We start from the raw sequence: 26,807 nt of genomic DNA, 5'->3' as shown, positions 1-26,807 counted from the left end.
TTTATTGAGGATCCATGATTTTAACATCCTGTCATCATTTTCTCATGAGATTTGAAACAAAACAAAGTACTTGTGAAATTTGAGAAATATTCTTACAGTGAATTCTTGCAAACAGTTTATTTTTGATGCCTTTTTCTGAAAAAAAAAATAGTTTCCCTTTCACTTGTAATAGAATGTCCTATGAAATTCATCTAGACAGGTGAATTCTCTTTTTGAACAGTCTCACAAACACTTAGCTGGAGGAGGAAATGACTCCCATTTCAATATTCTTGCCAATAAAATTCCATGAACAGAGAAGCCCATTGGCTACATCCATGGGGTCACAAGAGTGAGAATAGACTTAGCGACTGAGTACACACACTGCACAAGCATTTAACACTTGATTTGGGGCACAATTTTCTTTTCTCTTTTCCATTTTAAAAATATTTTTGTAGGTTTTAGGATACTTTCCTTTTTCCCTCCATACTCCTTTGGCAGCTCTGCTTACAAACTGTATTGCAGAAAAGGCAAGCTTCATGCAGATCCAACTTGTGCAGTTAGCATGCTTCTGTTTTCAGAAGCCCATTTCATGCTCTACTCTCATTGTCTTGAAATGCTTGATAGTTTTTGAACAATGATTGAGAACATTTTCCTTTGTACTGGATCTTGTCTACAGTATACAATATCCTAGTTCTAAGTTTAACAATTTGTAGATTTCTAATTATACAGTGGAAGTGACAAATAGATTCAAGGGGCAAGATCTGATAGGCAGAGTGTCTGAAGAATTATGGACAGAGATTCCATAGTACAGGAGGCAGTTAATTTTTCTTTTTCCCCAAGGGAAAAAAATGCAACAAGGCAAAAGTTTTAGGAGGCTTTACAAATAGGTCAGAAGAGAAGTGAAAGACAAAGGAGAAAGGAAAGACTTACCCATGTGACTGTAGAATTCCAAAGAATAGCAAGGAGAGATAAGAAAGTATTCCTAAGTGAACAATGAAATAGAAGAAACCAATAGATTGGAAAATACTAGAGATATCTTTCAGAGAAGGCAACGGCACCCCACTCCAGTACTCTTGCCTGGGAAATCCCATGGACGGAGGAGCCTTGTAGGCTGTAGTCCATGGGGTCGCGAAGAGTCAGATGCGACTGAGAGATTTCACTTTCACCTTTCACTTTCATTCATTGGAGAAGGAAGTGGCAACCCACTCCAGTGTTCTTGCCTGGAGAATCCCGGGGACGGGGGAGCCTGGTGGGCTGCCGTCTATGGGGTCACACAGAGTCGGACACGACTGAAGTGACTTAGCAGTAGCAGAGATATCTTCAAGAAAATTAGAGATACAAAGGGAACATTTTATGCAAAGATGGGCACAACAAAGGACAGAAATGGTAAGGACCTAACAGAATCAGAAGATATTAAGAAGAGGTGGCAAAAATACACAGAAGAACTGAACAAAAAAGGTCTTAATGACTCAGATAGCCATCATGGTGTGATCACTCACCTGGAGTTAGACATCCTGGAGTGTGAAGTCAAGTGGGCCTTAGGAAGCATTACTATGAACAAAGCTAGTTGAGGTGAAGAAATTCCAGCTGAGCTGTTTCAAATCCTAAAAGATGATGTTGTTAAAATGCTGCACTTAATAGGCCAGTAAATGTGGAAAACTCAGCAGTGGTCACAGGACTGGTAAAAGTCAGTTTTCATTCCAGTCCCAAAGATAGGCAATGCCAAGAAATGTTCAAACTGCCACACAATTACACTCATTTCACATGCTACCAAATTAATGTTCAAAATCCTTCAAGCTAAGTTTCAAAAGTATGGGGACTGAGAACTTCCACATGCACAAGCTGAATTTAGAAAAAAAAACAGAGGAACCAGAGATCAAATTGCCAACATCCATCAGAACATAGAAAAAGCAAGGCAATTCCATAAAAAACATATATTTCTGCTTCACTGACTATGCCAAAACCTTTGACTGTGTAGTTACAACAAGCTGTGGAAAACTTTCAAACAGATAAGAATACCAGAACACCTTACCTGCCTCCTGAGAAATCTGTATGCAGGTCAAGAAGCAACAGTTAGAACTGACATGGAACAGTGAACAGGTTCAAAATTTGGAAAGGAGTATGATAAAGCTGTATATTGTCATCCTGTTTATTTAACTTATACGCAGAGTACATCATGCACAATGGTGGACTGGATGAAGCACAAGCTGAAATCAAGATTGCCCAGAGAAATAACAATACCCTCAGATATGCAGGTGACACCACCCTTAAGGCAGAAGGCAAAGAAAAACTGAAGACCTTCTTGATGAGAAGAAGAGAAGAGTGAAAAAACTGGCTTAAAACTCATATTCCAAAAGCTAAGATCATGTCATCGGGTCCCATCACTTCATAGTAAATAGATAGAAAAAGTAGAAATAATGAAAGACTTTATTTTCTTGGGCTCCAAAACCACTGTTGATAGTGACTGTAGCCATGAAATTAAAAGATCCTTGCTCCTTGGAAAAAAAGGTTTGACAGACTTAGACAACATATTAAAAAGCAGCAACATCACTTTGTCAACAAACATCCATATTGACAATGTTGTGGTTTTTTCCGTAATCATTTACGGATGTTTGAGCTAGACCATAAAGAAGACCGAGTGCTGAAGAACTGATGCTTTTGAATTGTGGTGCTAGAGAATGCTTTTGAAGAGTCCCTTGAACAGCCAGGACATCAAACCAGTCAATCCTAAAAGAAATCAATCTTGGATATTCATTGGCAGGACTGATGTTGAAGCTGAAGGTCCAAAACTTTGGTCACCTGATACGAAGACCCTGATGCTGGGAAAGATTGAAGGCAGGAAGAGAAGGGAGTGACAGAGGAGAAGATGTTTGGATGACATTGTGGACTCAATGAACATGAATTTGGGCAAATTCAGGGAGATAGTGAAGGACAGGGAAGCCTGGCGTGCTGCAGTCCATGGGGTCACAGAGTCAGACATGAATAAGCGACTGAACAACAGCAAATATTTATGTATGTATAAATTTTATGTTATGTTATTCTATTATTTTTATTGGCTGGGCCATTCTTTAAAATCTGTAGTGCTTTGTAATTTTGGCTCAGACAGTAAAGCATCTGTCTACAATGCGGGAGACCTGGGTTCGCTCCCTGGGTCAGGAAGATTCCATGGAGAAGGAAATGACAACCCACTCCAATACTTTTGCCTAGAAAATCCCATGGATGGAGGAGCTTGGTGCAGGCTACTGTCCATGGGGTTGCAAAGAGTAGGCACGACTGAGCGACTTCACTTTCTTTACATGTGATTTTATATATTTTCATAACAACTCCTTTTTCCCCTAATGCTGTATTGCATTCCCCTGCTTCCCTCTCCCACTGGTAACAAGTAGTTTGTCTATATCTGTGCCGCTGGTTCTTTTTTGTTTACTTTACAATATTGTTGTATTTTTTTATATTCTACCTATATGTGATATCATACAGCATTTCTTTTTGTCTCTTTCTACCTTATTTTAGTAGTTCAATGCCCTCCAAGTACATCCATGCTGCCACAAACAGCAAAACTACATTCATATACAATAGGTCCTTTACATATGAACTTCCAAGTTGTGAACTTTCAAAGATGTGAGTGTGTGTTCACATGTCCAATCATGTAAGTTAGTTCACATGTCTGGCCTACATAATGTGCATACATCCTCTACCACTGACTGCTTTTGTGTACTCTGCTGTACCGTACTGCAGAGTACACTGGTACAGTATCTTTATTTCAAGTCAAGCACGTCTGGAAGCAACTATAAACACACTGTGATGTGAAGTACACTTCAGACTCTCCACTTATGCCTACTTACTTACAGCTGATTGGCAACAATGTCCCATCTCAGTCAGACACACTGCGTGGTCTTGGCTCCAGAAAGGGGAGGAGGGAGCAGTGGTTATCTCACTGCTCTGCTGTGCCTGGGTGATTCCAGTTGTCAAAAAAAGGGGACAGAAAAACACCTCTAAGACATTCTCAAATTCAATTTTATCTGTGATAATCCCAGTAATGTTAATCTCTGATTCTTGTGTTTAGACTGCAAGTGACCCATGGTCCAGAAGGATGGTGGTTTAATGACCCTTTTAGCATCCAGCAATATTTAAGCCAGAAATGCCTATTCTACTGCAGTATTTATTGAATAACTATCGTGTGACACGCTGTTGTAAGTAAGGGATGAGAAACAAAATTCTACTCAGATGTTTTAACTAAAGAGAATTTAATGGAACAAATTTATAAAGAGAATGCAGTCAGAGTTAAAGAAATCAGTCCAAGAAATTAAAGTATCTGTGGCTAAGCCTAGAATGCAATTTTATTCCCAGACCTGAAGAGGCCAACACAAGAACTACTGAGTCCAGTGAAACTATATCCAGCAAGAATGCCCCAGACCACCTTCTCAACCCACACCGCAGCAGGAATTTTCTTTGAAAAGATGCAGCTACTCTAGCACTTCATTATGAAACTGGGAGAAAAATGGAAAAGAAATTTAGATACTTTTCTCTTACTCTCACATGTGTTATGCTCTTGATTTCTCCCACTGGCAAAACTCCAAACTAGTTACCCTAGGGGCTCTATTGATGGAATCTAAGGATTAAACTATGAGTGAACGACAGAAAAAATGTAGAGAAAAAAGACAATAGATCTACATGGGCTAGACTGATAAAGGAAGAATCAGCAGCTCATTTATATTATGTCTACCTACAGTGTTCCCATTGCTATGTGTTTATTATTATAACTACCTGAACTATAAAAAACAAGGATCAGAATCAGGAAATAAGTAGTCCAAATGCAACAAAAGCTGTCTGATCATCTGATGGGTTACCTATATTATGAACTCTTCCATCTTGTTTCTTGCAAACAGGAGAACTTAATGTGTTCCCCAAATCAAGTCTCAAAATATCAAGACATTTAGGCATAAGTTAAAACAAATAATGGATCCCATTACTTCACCATTTCAGGAGATTTTATTCCCTGATGATACTGGGGAGTGGCAAGAAGTTATGTCCTCAATGGACTTAAGATTGTAAAAAGAGTAAAAAACTTGCTTATAGTCTAAATGATTTTATGTAAGAAATAATGCAACCCTGGGGATTTGGTTCCTCTGTGACAATAATGGTATAAACTCCTTAGGTTTTTCACTTCCTTGCTGTCACTGGGAAATCACTCTTCTTTCATAGGTAGGATTAGTTATTATTAAAATATTTTGGAATCTAGAAATAAATATTTTAATCAGAATAAAGTCATGGCCTGAAGCCTATTCTCATAAAACAGCAAATTTTTTAATAATTCTTAAATTAATTTTAATAAAATTTTTGCATTAATGTAGGAAAGAACAGTACATACTTAGAATAAATGCAATGGAAGAAACATCCTTCACTGAATGTTGTGTGGAAATCATTATTTTATAAGCTAGGTGAAGTTCTTTTAAAAGTTATTTTTCTTCTTTTTCTCTATAATGGAGGTAAAAGAAGAATTAGCTGTGCCTAGATCATCAGCTAAGTAATTCCTGCTTATTGAGTACTTTCTGCTATGAGAATGAAAAAAAAAAAAAAAGAAAGTGTTAGTTCTTCAGTCATGTTTAACCCTTTGCTACCCCATGGACTGTAACCCACTGGAATCCTCTGTCTATGGAATCCTCCAGGCAAGAATACTGGAGTGGGTAGGTACTCCTTTCTCCAGAGGATCTTCTCAACTCAGGAATTGAACCCGTGTTTCCTGCATTGCAGACAGATTTTTTACCATCTGAACCACCAGAGAAGCCCCCTTGCTACTATCCCGCCCCTCTAATTGCTTTCACCTGATGAAGGTGATGTGCCCACCCCAAGAAAAGGCTGTCATAAACAGATGCATCAAATATAAGACACAATTCAGTTTGTGAAATGTATCAGTTCAGTTCAGTTCAGTTCAGTCGCTCTGTTGTGTCTGACTCTTTGTGACCTCATGGACTGCAGCATGCCAGGCCTCCCTGTCCATCACCAACTCCCAGAGTGTACTCAAACTCATGTCCATTGACTAGGTGATGCCATCTCCATCAGTGCCATTTCAGTTGGTGAAATGCTATAATGTAACTCAAATTCAAGCATCCTTTCTAAGTACTGGCCATTTCTTCCACTTCTCTCTGAGTTTTTCTTGCCCAATCTTGTAAGATACTGTGTTCTGTTTTTGAAAAGAAAGGTCGTGACCATAAAGTACTCAGGTAAGTGATCTGGAATGTTTATTGCTTGCACTGTCTCATTCTGTCACAGTGAAAATTGAATGGAGATGTAAATTATTTGGAGTTTAGGTTAAGGATTCAATAAATACATACTAAAGACACAATCCTTACCCTAAAGTATGTTTACTTATTACAAGAAGAACTATAATCTTCAGTTCACTTCCATTGGCAGTCATGTTTGACACTTTGCAATCCCATGGACTGCAACACACCAGACCTCCCTGTCCATCACCAACTCCTGGAGATGACTCAAACTCATGTCCATCAAGTCGGTGATGCCATCCAACCATCTCATCCTCTGTCATCCCCTTCACCTCCTGTCTTCAATCTTTCCCAGGATCAGGGTCTTTTCAAATGAGTTAGTTCTTCGCATCAGGTGGCCAAAGTATTGGAGCTTCAGTTTCAGCATCAGTCCTTCCAATGGATAACTATAATCTTAAGAATTTATAAAAGGAAAACCAAATGATTGTGATCTTAATTGATTTAGATGACTTCTCTTTCATTTTATGACCCTGGTCAATAAGTTCACATATCTCAAGAGGATAATGAAATAGTGTAAATCGAAAAAAAAAAAAAGGCAGGCATGGTTCATTTACAAAGTGATTTAAATGTGACCCATGTCCATTCTTGGCACTGTAGCTATTAATAAGTGTCATTATAACAATGACATACCTGGTTATGTGCTATTGAAAGAAAGTGTAGATTTTTCTAACATGGTCTTCATGGTCTCCCTTATGCACAAATGTTGAGAAATGCACTTTATGATTTTTTACATACTTTCTCAACTTTATGGGTAATATAATTATTATTATCAGTGTTTCCTTTTACATGCTTTAAATAACTTAGAATTATTGTTGTAGAATATGTCCTTATTCCCTACAAGAGTTAAAATGAGGTAGAGTTACAATAAAATCATCACAGTTTGGGGATGTGTCTGTCCGTCATCTTAGAATAATTGTCTCTTGTCCTAAGAGGAAACTTTTCATACATTACTTTCCCCCAATAACACACTTAATGCATTATTACCGTCAAGACCAGCTCAACAAGCAAGATTTCCAGAAGCACGATACAGCAAGAGAATGAGAACGAGACACAAGAATTCAGAGAAAAGCAAGGATCAGGGGACCAACACTGCTCCAAGGTGAAGGTGCCAAAACTGAATCCAAGCCAGCTTTATTATACTTTCAGCTGTGAATGAAAGAATATGTGGGGAGTTAAACTATAACTCACGTGGCCTTTAGGGCCAAAGAACAAAATGATCATTAACCATTGAGTAATTAGGAAACAGTAATCAATAACAAATCAGTAACTAAGACTAGTATTCTTATCTATAGATTTTCCTCCAGATACATAAAACACATGACTCTGAGATGCCAGTTGAGAAACAGTCTGGGGTTGGTTTTCCGACCCCAGGATCATATCTTGTTTTCAAGATTATGAATTGTTTCCTCTGGACTTGTTCCAAGAGTTTCATGCCTTATAGCATCCAGTTTATCAATAATTATAAATTTTTTTGTGGCCCTTGCTGGAGCCTGCTTTTCTTTTATTCTTTCTGTCTCTTACAATTACTACTCCAACAATGTGTTTAATGCATTTAATACATTATTTCTCCCCAAATAATATGTTTAATACATTATTGCTCCTTCAATTAATAGTTACCATGTGTATGTATAAAAATATACACATATTACTTATGTACTAATTGCTTACCTGTTTTTGCAAAAAAAAAAAAAAAAAACACTGGTTTATTTTGTACCCCAGGAATCAACTTTTGCCCTCAATAATTGACTGTAATAATGAAAGACAAGGATATCTTGAGATGTCTTAAAAGTCAAGTAAGATTTGGTGAAGACCACCAGAGATAGTCAAGAGTGGATAAAATGAACATACATCGCAAGGTGAGGGGCTATCTTTAAAATAACCTTGAGGTTAGAGTGGCAGGTTAGAAGACAGACACTGTTTCTATAAAGATATCTCTATTCCACTTACTTAAGCCCGTTAGCTGTGAAAAAATGAGTTTTAATTACTGATGCTTTAGACAGCACATCAAAATTACAGTAAAAATAAAGGAACATAATTTCAAAGAGAAACAATATTTAAAGAAATTATCAGTGGTCAATTCATGCTAATGTTTTCTAGAAAAGATAAAAGCTTTTCAACTATTAAAAGAATAGCAGAGAAACATTTAAAAATATGTAAAGAAACTGTATTTCCTTTATGTAAAGAAACTGCATTAAGTTAGATACTGAAAATACATAGTTCATGCTTACTAGCTTATTTGGGTCTTTAAAGTACTTTTGATGTGGCCCATTTATAAAATCTTTACTGAATTTGTTACATTATTAGGATAGTTTTATGTTTTGGTTTTATGGCCATGAAGCATCTGGGATCTTAGCTGTCTAACTGGGAACCAAACACACAGGCACTGCATTAGAAGGTGACGTTTTAACCACTGGATTGCCAGGGAAGTCTCCTACGTTATTTCTTTATACCACAAGTATTTATGAGTTTGAAAGGAATAGGCCTCAGATGACACAATGTGAGTAGTGGAAAAAATGACAAAGGACCAATTTATTGTTATTTCCTTTACTTTAGACATCATTGGAAGCTGAACAAACACAATGTTAAAGGAAAACTACACAGAGGTGACTGAGTTTATCCTCCTGGGACTGACAGACCGAGCTGAGTTGTGATCTGTTTATTTGTGGTCTTCCTAGTCATCTACCAGATCACAGTTGTTAGTAATGTGAGCATGATTTTGTTAATCAGAACTGACTCAAAGCTTCAGACTCCAATGTACTTCTTCCTCAGTCACCTTTCCTTTGTAGATCTCTGTTATGCCACCAATGTAACTCCTCAAATGCTGGTAAATCTCTCATCTGAGAGAAAAACTATTTCTTTCCTTGGTTGCTTTATACAGTTTGACTTTTTCATTTCCTTGGGGTTCACAGATAGCTATATGCTCACAGCAATGATGTATGACCGCTACATGGCCATCTGCAAACCCTTGTTTAGTTCAGTTCAGCTACTCAGTCGTGTCTGACTCTTTGTGACCCCATGAATTGCAGCACGCCAGGCCTCCCTGTCCATCACCAACTCCCAGAGTTCACTCAGATTCATGTCCATTGAGTCAGTGATGCCATCCAGCCATCTCATCCTCTGTCGTTCCCTTCTCCTCCTGCCCCCAATCCTTCCCAGCATCAGAGTATTTTCCAATGAGTCAACTCTTTGCATGAGGTGTCCAAAGTACTGGAGTTTCAGCTTTAGCATCACTCCTTCCAAAGAAATCCCAGGGTTGATCTCCTTCAGAATGGACTGGTTGGATCTCCTTGCAGTCCAAGGGACTCTCAAGAGTCTTCTCCAACACCACAGTTCAAAAGCATCAATTCTTTGGTGCTCAGCTTTCTTCACAGTCTAACTCTCACATCCATACATGACCACTGGAAAAACCATAGCCTTGACTAGACAGGCAGAAATGATGTGGACCTAACCGAAGCAGAAGATATTAAGAAGAGGTGGCAAGAATACACAGAAGAACTGTACAAAAAAGATCTTCAAGACCAAGATAATCATGATGGTATGATCACTCACCTAGAGCCAGACATCCTGGAATGTGAAGTCAAGCAGGCCTTAGAAAGCAAACCCTTTTCATATAGCATCAAAATGTCCTGAGGTGTCTGCCTCTCTTTTGTTACTACATTTTATATTTATGGCTTTGCAAATGGTCTTACCCAGACCATCCTGTTGCTCCATCTCTCCTGTGGACTTAATGAAATCAACCACTTTTACTGTGCTGACCACCGCTCTTAGTCCTGGCCTGCTCTGATACTTATGCCAAAGAGACTGCCATGTTTGTGGGGGCTGGTTCCAACCTCACGTGTTCTCTCACCATCATCCTCATCTACATTTTCATCTTTAGAGCCATTCTGAGTATCCGCTCTGCAGAAGGGAGGCACAAGGCCTTCTCCACCTGTGGGTCTCACCTGACAGCTGTCACTGTATTTTATGGGATACTGTGCTGCATGTATCTGAGGCCCCCTTCTGAGACATCTGTAGAATAGGGCAAAATTGTAGCTGTTTTTTTATATTTTTCTGAGTCCTATGCTAAACCCTTTGATCTACAGCCTTCAGAACAAAGATGTTAAAAGAGTAATTTTAAAAAAGTGATTCAAGACAAATTATTTGTCGAATAGGGTACACATTTGGTCTGCTGCTGCTGCTGCTAAGTCGCTTCAGTCTTGTCCGACTCTGTGCAACCCATAGACGGCAGCCCATCAGGCTCCCCTGTCCCAGGGATTCTCCAGGCAAGAACACTGGAGTGGGCTGCCACTTCCTTCTCCAGTGCATGAAAGTGAAAAGTGAAAGTGAAGTCACTCAGTCATGTCCGACTCATCACAACCCCATGGACTGCAGCCCACCAGACTCCTCCGTGTATGGGATTTTGCAGGCAAGAGTACTGGAGTGGGTTGCCATTGCCTTCTCCAACACATTTGGTAAGTGGTATGTAATATTTTGCATTCTCTGACAAATTAAAGACAATATTAAATTAATAAGTCCCTTTTTGTCGTTTTTTTTTTTCTTTTGTAATTCACTTACGAGACATGAAAGAATGTGTCGGGTAATTACCTTGTGATATTTCAATGTATTTAAAATGAATATCACATAGAAATTCAATGAAAAAACAAGACACCATTATTATTGCTCTCTAAAATTAATAAAGGCCAGATAATTCTACCCATAATACTCAAAACAGTAAAAAGTTATAAAAGTCAGAATTTTCAAATGTTGCTAAGACAATGACAATTTGTTAGATATGGAGGGTTAATAATTTCCAAACTATTTTTCAAAACTTGTAAATCATCAGTTCAGTTCAGTTCAGTTCAGTCACTCAGTCGTGTCTGACTCTTTGCAACCCCATGAATCTCAGCACGCCAGGCCTCCCTGTCCATCACCAACTCCCGGAGTTCACCCAGACTCACATCCCTCGAGTTCGTGATGCCATCCAGCCATCTCATCCTCTGTCGTCCCCTTCTCCTCCTGCCCCCAATCCTTCCCAGCATCAGAGTTTTTTCCAATGAGTCAACTCTTTGCATGAGGTGGCAAAAGTACAGGAGTTTCAGCTTCAGCATCATTCCCTCCAAAGATATCCCAGGTTTGATCTCCTTCAGAATGGACTGGTTGGATCTCCTTGCAGTCCAAGGGACTCTCAAGAGTCTTCTCCAACACCACAGTTCAAAAGAATCAATTCTTCAGTGCTCAGCCTTCTTCACAGTCCAACTCTCACATCCATACATGACCACAGGAAAAACCATTGCTTTGACTAGACAGACCTTAGTTGGCAAAGTAATGTCTCTGCTTTTGAATATGCTATCTAGGTTGGTCATAACTTTTCTTCCAAGGAGTAAGCGTCTTTTAATTTCATGGCTGCTATCACCATCTGCAGTGATTTTGGAGCCCAAAAAATAAAGTCTGACACAGTTTCCACTGTTTCCCCATCTATTTCCCATGATGTGTTGGGACCAGATGCCATGATCTTCGTTTTCTGAATGGTGAGCTTTAGGCCAACTTTTTCGCTCTCCTCTTTCACTTTAATCAAGAGGCTGTTTAGTTCCTCTTCACTTTCTGCCATAAGGGTGGTGTCATCTGCATATCTGAGGTTATTGGTATTTCTCCCGGCAATCTTGATTCCAGCTTGTGTTTCTTCCAATCCAGCGTTTCTCATGATGTACTCTGCATAGAAGTTAAATAAGCAGGGTGACAATATACAGCCTTGATGTACTCCTTTTCCTATTTGGAACCAGTCTGTTGTTCCATGTCCAGTTCTAACTGTTGCTTCCTGACCTGCATACAGATTTCTCAAGAGGCAGGTCAAGTGGTCTGGTATTCCCATCTCTTTCAGAATGTTCCATAGTTTATTGTGATCCACACAGTCAAAGGCTTTGGCATACTCAATTAAGCAGAAATAGATGTTTTCCTGGAACTCTCTTGCTTTTTCCATGATCCAGGGGATGTTGGCAATTTGATCTCTGGTTCCTCTGCCTTTTCTAAAACCAGCTTGAACATCAGGGAGTTCAGGGTTCACGTATTGCTGAAGCCTGGCTTGGAGAATTTTGAGCATTACTTTACTAGCCTGTGAGATGAGTGCAATTGTGCGGTAGTTTGAGCATTCTTTGGCATTGCCTTTCTTTGGAATTGGAATGAAAACTGACCTTTTCCAGTCCTGTGGCCACTGATGAGTTTTCCAAACTTGCTGGCATATTGAGTGCAGCACTTTCACAGCATCATCTTTCAGGATTTGAAACAGCTCAACAGGAATTCCATCACCTCCACTAGCTTTGTTCGTAGTGATGCTTTCTAAGGCCCACTTGACTTCACATGCCAAGATGTCTGGCTCTAGATTAGTGATCACATCATCATGATTATCTGGGTCGTGAAGATCTTTTTTGTACAGTTCTTCCATGTATTCTTGCCACCTCTTCTTAATATCTTGTGCTTCTGTTAGGTCCATACCATTTCTGCCCTTTATCGAGCCTATCTTTGCATGGAATGTTCCCTTGGTATCTCTAATGTTCTTGAAGAGATCTCTAGTCTTTCCCATCCTGTTATTTTCCTCTATTTCTCTGCATTGATCGCTGAAGAAGGCTTTCTTATCTCTTTTTGCTATTCTTTGGAACTCTGCATTTAAATGCCTATATCTTTCCTTTTCTCCTTTGCTTTTAGAGGAAAAGTTTTTTGTTTGTTTGATTTTTCCTTTGTGTACATTATACATCCATTTAAAATATTTGAGTATGTCAAGCTACTTCTCAAATATATTTAGGCCTTAGTACTAACCTATTTCTGGAGAAGGAAATGGCAACCCACTCCAGTATTCTTGCTTGGAGTATCCCATAGCCAGAAGAGCCTGGTGAGCCCTGGTTCATGGGATCACAAAAAGTCGGACATGACTGAGCAACTAAAACACATACACAATGGTCTATTTAAGCTTCCCTGTGGCTCAGATGGTAAAGAATCTGCCTGCAAAGCAGGAGACCTGAGTTCAATCTTTGAGTTGCGAAGTTCCCCTGGAGGAGAGCATGGCAACCCATTCCAGTATTCTTGCCTGGAGAGTCCCCTTGGACAGAGGAGCCTGGTGGCCTACAGTCCCTGGAGTCACAAAGAATCGGACATGACTAAGTGACTAATCACACAGTGGAATCCTCATTCATAAAATTTTTGACAGAAATCTCCATTAATCAGTAAGTCTACTTTTTAATGAAATAACAGAAGTACCTTAGAGTATTTTAATTCTAGTTACATTCTGCTTCTAACTTATGTGGCATCATTTGGGAGTATATACTTAATTATTGACAATAATTTTTATTTTAAAATGAACTTTAAATATTATTATTATATATGAATGTAATTATGATTATATTAAATGTTTATTTATTATCAATATTCCTTTAACTTTAGTGAACTTTGTCAGTGAATTTCTCACTGTTCTCTTTCCCCCTAGTCTTCAAGTTTAGTTTTCTTCTGTGCATTATATACCCTTATATCAGTTTATTTCAGTGAGAATTTGTGTGAGACTAATTCTCCTTTTTTTTAATTTTTCTGAGAATTTCTTGCTTTAATTTTAATTCCCAAAGAATTTATTTGTTTGTTTGTTTGTTTTGAGGAATCAATTGAATTTTTAATTTTTAATCAATTAAAAAACAAATGAAAGGTATTGGCCAGACGCCTTGTTAGTTTATTCTTTAAAAAGAAGAGATTTGTTGTGATTGTTAATAGTCTGAAAGACTTCTACTAGAAATAATTAAAGCCTAGCTTATAAGGTCCCAAGTTTCTCCACATCCATGCTGTCTCTGAAAAAAATCTCTCTTCTTTCACAGGTAGGATTAGTTATTGTTAAAATATACGTTGTGATTTACAAATAAGTATTTTAATAACTAAAACTTATGCTTGAAACATTCTCTGATGAATTAGCAAGTGTCTTGGTTTAAATTTGCTGTTCTTAAAGAGCATGTGAAAGTTACTCAGTCATGTCTGACTCTTTGAAACCCTATGGATCATATAGCCCATGGAATTCTCCAGGCCAGAGAACTGGAGTGGGTGGCATTTCCCCTCTCTAGGGGATCTTTCCAATCCAGGGATATAAATATTTATAAATGTACAGTAGAGTAACATAATAATGGAAAAAACTATGTCAAAGGCCACATGAGACAGCCTCAATGGTGAGGGTATCAAAAGTACAAAATTTATTTGTTCCAGAGCTACTTCTGTCCACTTGCAAATACTTCTCTCTGAGTTTCCCAGCTCAACCATGTAGGATGTTGTGTTCTATTTTTGTAAAAGAAGGTTATTGCCATAAAGTATCAGTATCGTTAAATTATCTGGAATGTTCGTTCCTTGCACTGTCTCATTTTCAAACACACACACACACAAAAAGATTGGATATATTATTTCGGTTTTTGATGAATGACCATAAACAGAGGCATTAGATGCAATCCCAGAACCAAAATAATGGTTTCTCATTATGACACTTGCTATAATGTTATGAACTTAAATAATTATGATTTCATTGATTTAGGTGACTTGTCTTGCCCTTTACTACCCTACTTAGTAGGTCCAAAATTCTTAAAAGCAGAATGAGTTAATGCAAGTGGGCAAGAAAGCAGGAGTGGTTCATTTACCATGTGCTTTACAATGTGACCAGTGTCCATCCTTTAGTACTGTAGTTATTAATAAGAGCCAGTATAACATTGACACATCTGTGTCTGAGCTATTGAAAAAAAAAACGTAGTTTTTTTTTTTTTGCAGGATCGTTGTAATGGCAATTTTTATCCTGCAGAGATATTGGGATGTGAATCTTATGATTTCTTACCTATTGATTCAGCTGTATGTGTAATTTTATTATTGTTGTTATTAACAGTATGACATATGCTTTAAAGAACATATTTAATTCATGCTCTAGCATTTTTCTTTACTTTTTGAAAGAGTTAAAATGAAGCATGGTTACAGCAAAATCATTATGATTTGGGGATGTGTTTCACAATCTTTTGCAATGATTGCATTCTCCCATGGGGTGAGTTTCAGTATATTGTGTGTGTGTTAATCACTCAGTCATGTCCTACTCTTTGCTACCACATGGGCTATATCCTCCCCCAGGCTCCTCTGTCCATGAAATCCTCCAGGCAAGAATACTGGAGTGGATTGCCATTTTCTTCTCCAGGGGATCTTCCTGATCCAGGGACAGAACTCAGGTCTCCTGCATTGCAGGCAAATTCTTTACCTTCTGATCCACCTGGGAATATTTTCCTTTAATCATTACCTTTTAGGCTGTTTAATTCTCTCTCTCTCTCTCTCTCTCTCTCTATCTATCTATCTATCTATCTATCTATGTATCTATCTATCTATATGTGTGTGTGTGTGTGTGGCTGTGTGTGTGTGTGTGTGGCTGTGTGTGTGGATGTGGGTGTGGCTGTGTGTGTGTATACCTATGCACATACACAAATCATTTAGTACTGTATGCTTATCTATTTTTAAACAAAAACACTGATTTAAGTCCCATGAATCAATTTTTACACCCAATAATTGGTTATGATACACAAATCCAAGAATGTCCTTAGCTAAAATTGTAAAAGTTAAGTAAGCTTTGGTGATGTGAGGGCCACCTGAGATAGACACAAGTGGGGAAAATGAACATGCATTGCAGAGTGAGGGATCAGCTTGAAAATGATCTTGGTCCTACAGGGGTAGGTAGACAGATTCTATTTCTACAAAGACATATGTGTACCACTTCCTTAAGTCTATGTAGCTGAGAAAACACATGAGCTTCAATGACTGATGCTTAAGATAGTGTTATTGCTGACTCACTAAATCATGTAGGACTCTTTTATGATTCCATGGGCTGCAGCCCACAAGGCTTTTTTGTCCATGGGATTTCCCAGGCAAGAATATTTCAGTGGGTACCCATTTCCTTCTCCAGGGGATCTTCCTGACCCAGGGGTCAAACTCATGTCTCCTGCAAGCAGGCAGATTCTTTTGCTTTAGATACTACATCAAAAGGGATACTAAGAAGCAAAGACTAATAATTTCAAAGAAAAGCAATATTCAAAGAAACTATAAGTAAACATTTCATAGTAGTATTTGCAGAAAAGAGAAATGTTTTTCAAATATGAAAAGACTTGCAGAAAAGCATTGAAAATATGACTGCTTTATATAAAAGTGTGAATGTACATAAAGGAGCTCTATGTTAAGCTAATTATAGAAAACATCAATTACAAGTTTACTGAGCTGGAATCAAGATTGCTGGGAGACATATCAATAACCTCAGATATGCAGATGACACCACCCTTATGGCAGAAAGTGAAGAGGAACTAAAAAGCCTCTTGATGAAAGTGAAAGTGGAGAGTGAAAAAAAAGTTGGCTTAAAGCTCAACATTCAGAAAACGAAGAACATGGCATCTGGTCCCATCACTTTGTGCCATCACTTCATGGGAAATAGATGGGGAAACAGTGGAAATAGTGTCAGATTTTATTTTGGGGGGCTCCAAAATCACTGCAGATGGTGACTGCAGCCATGAAATTAAAAGATGCTTACTCCTTGGAAGAAAAGTTATGACCAACTTAGATAGCATATTCAAAAGCAGAGACATTACTTTGCCAACAAAGGTGCGTCTATTCAAGGCTATGGTTTTTCCAGTGGTCATGTATGGATGTGAGAGTTGGACTGTGAAGAAGGCTGAGCACCGAAGACTTGATGTTTTGAACTGTGGTGTTGGAGAAGACTCTTGAGAGTCCCTTGGACTGCAAGGAGATCCAACCAGTCCATTCTGAAGGAGATCAGCCCTGGGATTTCTTTGGAGGGAATGATGCTGAAGCTGAAACTCCAGTACTTTGGCCACCTCATGCGAAGAGCTGACTCATTGGAAAACACTCTGATGCTGAGAGGGATTCAGGGCAGGAGGAGAAGGGAACGACAGAGGATGAGATGGCTGGATGGCATCGCTGACTCGATGGACGTGAGTCTGAGTGAACTCCGGGTGTTGGTGATGGACAGGGAGGCCTGGTGTGCTGCGATTCATGGGGTCGCAAAGAGTCAGACACGACTGAGCGAATGAACTGAACTGAACTGAACTGAACTGAGGCTATTTCTTCACGTCACATGTATTTACAAGTCTGAAAGAAAAGGAATAAGTATTAAATGACATGATGTAGGAAATGAAAAAATGATAAAAGACAAATGAATTTTATTTCCATTTCTTTAGCCATTGTTGGAAGCTGAGCAAACACAATGTTAAAGGAAAACTATACAGAGGTGACTGAGTTTATCCTCCTGGGACTGACAGATCGAGCTGACTTGCAGCCTGTCCTTTTTGTGATCTTCCTAGTCATCTACCTGATCATAGTCGTCGGTAATGTGGGCATGATTTTGTTAATCAGAACTGACTCAAAGCTTCAGACTCCAATGTACTTCTTCCTCAGCCACCTCGCCTTTGTAGATCTCTGTTATGCCACCAATGTCACTCCTCAGATGCTGGTCAATCTCTTATCAAAGAGAAAAGATATTTCCTTCCTTGGTTGTGTCATACAATTTCACTTTTTCATTTCCCTGGTGATCACAGATTATTATATTTTGGCAGTGATGGCTTATGATCACTACATGGCCATCTGCAAACCCTTGTTATATGGCAGCAAGATGTCCCAAGGTGTCTACCTTTCTCTTGTTGCTGATCCTTATATTTAACACTTTGCAAATGGTCTTGCCTAGATCATCCTGATGCTCCATCTCTCCTTCTGTGGACCCAATGAAATCAACCACTTACACTATGCAGACACACTGCTCTTAATCTTGGCTTGCTCAGATATTTATGTCAAAGAGACTGCCATGTTCGTGGGGGCTGGTTTCAACCTCATGTGTTCTCTCACCATCACCTCATCTCCTACATTTTCATCTTCACAACAATTCTGTGTATCCATTCTGCAGAAGGGAGGCACAAGGCCTTCTCCACCTGTGGATCTCACCTGAGGGCTGTCACTATATTTTATGGGACATTGTTCTGCATGCCTCTGAGACCCCCTTCTGAGACATATGTAGAACAGGGAAAAATTGGAGCTGTTTTTTATATCTTTGTGAGTCCTATGCTAAATCCTTTGATCTACAGCCTTCAAAACAAAGATGTTCAAAGAGCATTAAGGAAAGTAATTCAAAGGAAATTGTTCACCAAATAGGGTAAACATTTTGATCACAGGTATTTAACATAGCTGTATCCTCTGAGCATTTATTAAACATTTTAAATTATTTTTTGTCTTTTGTAGTTGGCCTATTATATTTATAAGAATTTGTCAAATTATTAGCTTGTGTGGCCTTAGTTTATTTAAAATGAATACTGCAGGGGGCAGTCCTAAGATGGCAGAGGAATAGGATGGGGAGACCACTTTCTTCCTCACAAATTCATCAGAAGAACATTTGAACGCTGAGAAAATTCCACAAAACAACTTCTGAATGCTGGCAGAGGACATCAAGCATCTGGAAAAGCAGCCAATTGTCTTCAAAAGGAGGCCCTCTCACAGAACAAAGGACTGACTAGAGCTATGCTAAAAGCCCTAACCTAAGAAACCATCAGGCCTGCTCACAGAAAGGACTGAGCACAGCTGGCTGGCTTCAGACCACCCATTCCCCTCAGTGACAGGCAGGCGAAGGCAGCCAGAGCTGGAAGGGGGCGGCCAGAGCTGGAAGGGGGCAGTCATGGCCCCAGAGAGGAATCATCTGCCAAACTACAAACAGGCTTCACTGCTAACCAAGACTTCTTGGGGTTCTGGACGGTCAACATCCGCTGTAGAAGGTGCACCGGTTGTACACCCAGAAAACTGAGCAGCAGGAACGGGAGGGGGTGAGTCGCAGCAACCTCGCTCACCAAACACCTGGTCACCCGAGCTGCTCGGACCTGGGAAGGGCACAAAACGCAGGCCCAACCGAGTCTGTGCCTCTGAGGACTACCCGAGTGCCTGAACCTGAGCGGCTTAGACCTGGCAAGTGCATACAACCCAGGGCCAGCCTCAGACAATTCCCGGCAGAGCAACCTAGAGCATGAGTAGTGCAGACAGGGAAAGCACACACGCCGTGAGTGGGGGCACACCCAGTGTGGCTGAGACACTGCGAGCACACGCCAGTGTTATTTGTTTGCAGTGTCCCTCCCTCCCCACAGCACAACTGAACAAGTGAGCCTAAAAGAGTGTCCACCACCGCCCCCTTGTGCCAGGGTGGAAATTAGACACTGAAGAGACTAGCGAACAGAAGAAGCTAAAACAGAGGGGCCCTCCTTGGAAGTGACAGGTGCAATACATTAAAACCCTGTAGATAGTACTGACTACATAGGAAGGGGGCCTATAGATCTTGAGAAATATAAGCTGGATCAAGGAACTATCCAAAAATGAACTGACTCCACACTGCCCACAACACCACCAGAGAAAGTCCTAGATATAATTTTACTATTTTTACTATACTTTTTTAATTTTAATTTTTTAATTTTAAGTCCTCTATTACTCCTTTAATTTTCATGTTTATAACCTACTATTACTTTGCAAAAAAAAAGAGAGACTCTATTCTTTAAAGCAAACTTCATATATATATATATATTTTATAATCTTTGTGAATTTTTTTTCTCTTTTTCTTTATTATTGTATTTTGGAAAATCCAACCTCTACTCTAGATTTTTAATCTTTGCTTTTTGATATTTAGTATCAATTTTGTACCTTTAAGAACCCAATCTTCAGTACCCATTTTTACTTGGGAGTGAGATTACTGGCTTGACTGCTCTCTCCCCATTTGGACTCTCCTTTTTCTCCACCAGGTCGCCTATCTCCTCCCTCCCCCTTCTCTTCTCTGCCCAACTCTGTGAATCTCTTTGTGTGTTCTGGACGGTGGAGAAGACTTAGGGAACTGATTACCGGCTGGATCTGTCTCTCTCCTTTTGATTCCCCCCTTTATCCTCCTGGCCACCTCTGTCTCCTTTCTCCGTGTTCTCTTCTCTGTATAACTCCATGAACATCTCTGAGTGGTCCAGACTGTGCAGCGCACATAAGGAAGTGATTACTGGCTAGCTTGCTCTCTCCTCTTTTGATTCCACCTCACCTCATCCTGGTCACCTTTATCTCCCTCCTCCCTCTTCTCTTCTCTATATAACTCTGTGAACCTCTCTGGGTGTCCCTCACTGTGGAGAAACTTTTCATCTTTAACCTAGATGTTTTATCAATGGTGCTATATAGATGGAGAAGTCTTGAGGCTACTGTAAAAATAAGACTGAAAAACAGAAGCAGGAGGCTTAAGTCCAAATCCTGAGAACACCAGAGAACTCCTGACTCCAGGAAACATTAATTGACAGGAGTTCATCAAACGCCTCCATGAAAGTGAAAGTGAAAGTGAAGTCGCTCAGTCATGTCCGACTCTTTGTGACCCAGTGGACTGTAGCCCACCAAGCTCCTCTATCCATGGGATTCTCCAGGCAAGAATATTAGAGTGGGTTGCCATTTCCTTCTCCAGGGGATCTTCCTGACCCAGGGATCGAACCCAGGTCTCCCACATTGCAGTGAGACACTTTAACCTCTGAGCCACCAGAGAAGCCCCTACACTGAAACCAAGCACCATGCAAGAGCCAACAAGTCCCAGAGCAAGACATACCATGCAAATTCTCCAGCAACACAGGAACTCACCCCTGAGTTTCAATATACAGGCTGCCCAGAGTCACTCCAAACCCACTGACATCTCATAACTCATTACTGGACACTTCACTGCACTCCAGAGAGAAGAAGTCCAGCCCCACCCACCAGAATACTGACACAAGCTTCCCTAACCAGGAAACCTTGATAAGCCACCTATAAAACCCCACCCAAGCAAGGAAACTCCACAATAAAGAGAACTCCACAAATTCCCAGAATACAGAAAGGCCACCCCAAACAGAGCAATATAAACAAGATGAAGAAACAGGAATACCCAGCAGGTAAAGGAACAGGATAAATGCTCACCAAACCAAACAAAAGAGGAAGAGATAGGAAATCTACCTAATAAAGAATTCTGAATAACGATAGTGAAAATGATACAAAATCTTGAAAATAAGATGGAATCACAGATAAATAGCCTGGAGACAAGGATTAAGAAGATGCAAGAAAGGTTTAACAAGGACCTAGAAGAAATAAAAAAGAGTCAATATGTAGTGAATAATGCAACAAATGAGGTCAAAAACACACTGGAGGGAACAAATAGTAGAATAACGGAGGCAGAAGATAGGATTAGTGAGGTAGAAGATAGAATGGTAGAAATAAATGAAATAGAGAGGAAAAAAGAAAAACGAATTAAAAGAAATGAGGACAATCTCAGAGACCTCCAGGACAGTGTTAAACGCCCCAACATTCGAATCACAGGAGTCCCAGAAGAAGAAGACAAAAAGAAAGACCATGAGAAGATACTTGAGGAGATAATAGCTGAAAACTTCCCTAAAATGGGGAAGGAAATTATCACCCAAGTCCAAGAAACCCAGAGTTCCAAACAGGAAAAACCCAAGGCATAACACCCCAAGACACATCTTAATCAAATTAACAAAGATCAAACACAAAGAACAAATATTAAAAGCAGCAAGGGAAAAACAACAAATAACACACAAGGGGATTCCCATAAGGATAAGAGCTGATCTTTCAATAAAAACTCTTCAGGCCAGGAGAGAATGGCAAGACATACTTACAGTGATGAAAGAAAATAGCCTACAGCCCAGATTGCTGTACCCAGCAAGGATCTCATTCAAATATGAAGGAGAAATCAAAAGCTTTACAGACAAGCAAAAGCTGAGAGAATTCAGCACAACCAAACCAGCTCCCCAATAAATGCTAAAGGATCTTCTCTAGACAGGAAACACACAAAGGATGTATAAACTTGAACCCCAAACAATAAAGTAAATAGCAATGGGATCATACTTATTAATAATTACCTTAAATGTAAATGGGTTGAATGCCCCAAGCAAAAGACAACGACTGGCTGAATGGATACAAAAACAAGACCCCTATATATGTTGTCCACAAGAGACCTACCTCAAAACAAGGGACACATACAGGCTGAAAGTGAAGGGCTGGAAAAAGATATTCCACGCAAATAGAGACCAAAAGAAAGCAGGAGTTTCAATACTCATATCAGATAAAATAGACTTTAAAACAAAGGCTGTGAAAAGAGACAAAGAAGGAAATACATAATGATCAAAGGATCAATCCAAGAAGAAAATATAACAATTATCAATATATATGCACTCCATATAGGAGCACTGCAATATGTAAGACAAATGTTATCAAGTATGAAAGGGGAAATTAACAATAACACAATAATAGTGGCAGACTTTAATACCCCACTCACACCTAGGGATAGACCACTAAACAGAAAATTAACAAGGAAACACAAACTTTAAGTGATACAATAGACCAGTTAGACCTAATTGATAGTTATAGGACATTTCACCACAAAATAATGAAATTCACCTTTTTCTCAAGCGCACAGGGAATCTTCTCCAGGATACACCACATCCTAGGCCTTGGTAAATTCAAAAAAATTCAAATCATTCCAAGCATCTTTTCTGACCATAATGCAGTAAGATTAGATCTCAATTACAGGAGAAAAACTATTAAAAGTTCCTACATATGGAGACTGAACAACATGCTGCTGAATAACCAACAAATCACAGAAGACATTTTTTAAAAATCAAAATATACATAGAAATGAATGGTAATGAAAACACAACAACCCAAAACCTGTGGGACATTATAAAAGCAGTGCTAAGGGGAAGGTTCATAGCAATACAGGCATACCTCAAGAAACAAGAAAAAAGTCAAATAAATAACCTAACTCTATACCTAAAGCAACTAGAAAAGGAAGAAATGAAGAACCCCAGGGTCAGTAGAAGAAAAGAAATCTTAAAAATTGGGGCAGAAATAAATGCAAAAGAAACAAAGGAGACCATAGAAAAAATCAACAAAGCCAAAAGCTGGTTCTTTGAAAGTATAAATAAAATTGAAAAACCATTAGCCAGACTCATCAAGAAACAAAAGGAGAAAAATCAAATCAATAGAATTAGAAATGAAAATGGAGAGATCACAACAGACAACACAGAAATACAAAGATCATAAGAGACTACTATGAGCAATTATATGCCAATAAAATGGACAACTTGGAAGAAATGGATAAATTCTTAGAAAAGTACAACTTTCCAAAACTGAACCAGGAAGAAATAGACAATGTTAACAGACACATCACGAGCACAGAAATTGAAACTGTAATCAGAAATCTTCCAGCAAGCAAAAGCCCAGGTCCAGATGGCTTCACAGCTGAATTTTACCAAAATTTAGAGAAGAGCTTCACCTATCCTACTCAAACTCTTCCAGAAAATTGCAGAGGAAGGTAAACTGCCAAACTCATTCTATGAGGCCACCATCACCCTAATACCAAACCATGACAAAGATGCCACAGAAAAAGAAAACTACAGGCCAATGTCACTGATGAACATAGATGCAAAAATCCTTAACAAAATTCTAGCAAACAGAATCCAGCAACACATTTAAAAGATCATACTTCATGACCAAGTGGGCTTTATACCAAGGATCCAAGGATTCTTCAATATCCACTAATCAATCAATGTAACACATCACATTAACAAATTGAAAAATAAAAGCTATATGATTATCTCAATAGATGCAGAGAAAGCCTTTGACAAAATTCAACAACGATTTATGATAAAAACTCGCCAGAAAGCAGGAATAGAAGGAACATACCTCAACATAATAAAAGCTATATATGACAAACCCACAGCAAACATTATCCTCAATGGTCAAAAATTGAAAGCATTTCCCCTAAAGTCAGGAACAAGACAAGGGTGCCCACTTTCACCGCTACTATTCAACATAGTTTTGGAAGTTTTGGCCACAGCAATCAGAGCAGAAAAAGAAATAAAAGGAATCCAAATTGGAAAAGAAGTAAAACACTCACTGTTTGCAGATGACATGATCCTCTACATAGAAAACCCTATTAAGACTCCACCAGAAAATTACTAGAGCTCAGCAATGAATATAACAAAGTTGCAGGATATAAAATCAACACACAGAAATCCCTTGCATTCCTAAACACTAGTAATGAGAAAATAGAAAGAGAAATTAAGGAAACAATTCCATTCACCATTGCAACGAAAAGAATAAAATACTTAGGAATATATCTACCTAAAGAAACTAAAGACCTATATATAGAAAACTATAAAACACTGATGAAAGAAATCAAAAAGGACACTAATGTATGGAGAAATATACCATGTTCATGCATTGGAAGAATCAATATAGTGAAAATGAGTATACTACACAAAGCAATTTACAAATACAATGCAATCCCTATCAAGCTACCAGCCATATTTTTCACAGAACTAGAACAAATAATTTCAAGATTTGTATGGAAATACAAAACACCTCGAATTGCCAAAGCAATCTTGAGAAAGAAGAATGGAACTGGAGGAATCAACTTGCCTGACGTCAGGCTCTACTACAAAGCCACAGTCATCAAGACAGTATGGTACTGGCACAAAGACAGAAATACAGATCAATGGAACAAAACAGAAATCCCAGAGATAAATCCACGCACCTACGGACACCTTATCTTTGACAAAGGAGGCAAGAATACACAATGGAGAAAAGACAATCTCTTTAACAAGTGTTTCAGGGAAAACTGGTTAACCACTTGCAAAAGAATGAAACTAGAACACTTTCTAACACCATACACAAAATAAACTCAAAATCGATTAAAGATCTAAACGTAAGACCAGAAACTATAAAACTCCTAGAGGAGAACATAGGCAAAACACTCTCCAACATAAATCACAACAGGGTTTTCTATGACACACCTCCCAGAATATTGGAAATGAAAGCAAAAATAAACAAATGGGACCTAATTAAACTTAAAAGCTTCTGCACAACAAAGGAAACTATAAGCAAGGTGAAAAGACAGCCTTCAGTATGGGATAAAATTATAGCAAACGAAGCAATTGACAAAGAATTAATCTCATAAATATATAAGCAACTCCTGCAGCTCAATTCCAGAAAACTAAACGAACCAATCAAAAAATGGGCCAAAGAACTAAACAGACATTTCTCCAAAGAAGACATACGGATGGCTAACAAACACATGAAAAGATGCTCAACATCACTCATTATTAGAGAAATGCAAATCAAAACCACAATGAGGTACCACTTCACACCAGTCAGAATGTCTGCGATCCAAAAATCTGCAAGCAATAAATGCTGGAGAGGGTGTGGAGAAAAGGGAACCCTCCTACACTGTTGGTGGGAATGCAAACTAGTACAGCTACTATGGAGAACAGTGTGGAGATTCCTTTAAAAATTGCAAATAGAACTACCTTATGACCCAGCAATCCCACTGCTGGGCATACACACCGAGGAAACCAGAATTGAAAGAGACACATGTACCCCAATGTTCATCGCAGCACTGTTTATAATAGCCAGGACATGGAAACAACCTAGATGTCCATCAGCAGGTGAATGGATAAGAAAGCTGTTGTACATATACACAACGGAGTATTACTCAGCCGTTAAAAAGAATACATTTGAATCAGTTCTCATGAGATGGATGAAACTGGAGCCGATTATACAGAGTGAAGTAAGCCAGAAAGAAAAACACCAATATAGTATACTAACACATATATATGGAATTTAGAAAGATGGCAATGATGACCCGGTATGCAAGACAGCAAAAAAAAGAGACAGATGTGTATAGTGGACTTTTGGACTCAGAGGGAGAGGCAGAGGGTGGGATGATTTGGGAGAAAGGCATTGAAACATGTATACTATCATGTAAGAATCAAATCGCCAGTCTATGTCTGATGCAGGATACAGCATGCTTGGGGCTGGTTCACGGGGATGATCCAGAGGGATGTTATGGGGAGGGAGGTGGGAGGGAGGTTCATGTTTGGGAACACATGTACACCCGTGGTGGATTCATGTCAATGTGTGGCAAAACCAATACAGTATTGTAAAGTGAAATAAAGTAAAAATTAAAATAAATAAATAAATAAAATGGGCTGGAATGGGTGAATTTAACTCAGATGACCATTATATCTACTACTGTGGGCAGGAATCCCTCAGAAGAAATGGAGTAGGCATCAGGGTCAACAAAAGAGTCCGAAATGCAGTACTTAGATGCAATCTCAAAAACGACAGAATGATCTCTGTTTGTCTCCAAGGCAAACCATTCAATATCACAGTTATCCAAGTCTATGCCCCAACCAGTAATGCTGAAGAAGCTGAAGTTGAACGGTTCTATGAAGACCTACAAGGCCTTTTAGAACTAACACCCAAAAAAGATGTCCTTTTCCTTATAGGGGACTGGAATGCAAAAGTAGGAAGTCAAGAAACACCTGAATTAACAGGGAAATATGGCCTTAGAATGAGGAATGAAGCAGGGCAAAGACTAATAGAGTTTTGCCAAGAAAATGCACTGGCCATAGCAAACACCCTCTGACAACAACACAAGAGAAGACTCTACACATGAACATCACCAGATGGTCAACACCGAAA

General features: G+C 39.0%; 1 protein-coding gene and 1 pseudogene across 1 annotated transcript in view; one reads left to right on the top strand and one right to left on the bottom strand.

Moving 5' to 3' along the window:
* The window catches only part of LOC102181832 (NADPH--cytochrome P450 reductase), a gene marked incomplete in the record, with an annotated part of 1,163,480 nt that overhangs the window by 883,528 nt on the left and 253,145 nt on the right, over positions 1 to 26,807 (bottom strand).
* On the top strand, positions 8,840 to 10,385 carry LOC102187937 (annotated as a pseudogene).

Source organism: Capra hircus, chromosome 25 (assembly GCF_001704415.2).
Source record: "Capra hircus breed San Clemente chromosome 25, ASM170441v1, whole genome shotgun sequence".
In the NCBI taxonomy this organism is placed as follows: Eukaryota; Metazoa; Chordata; class Mammalia; order Artiodactyla; family Bovidae; genus Capra; species Capra hircus.
Note: the sequence above shows the minus strand (reverse complement) of the source record. Positions and strands in the feature narration are given on the sequence as shown.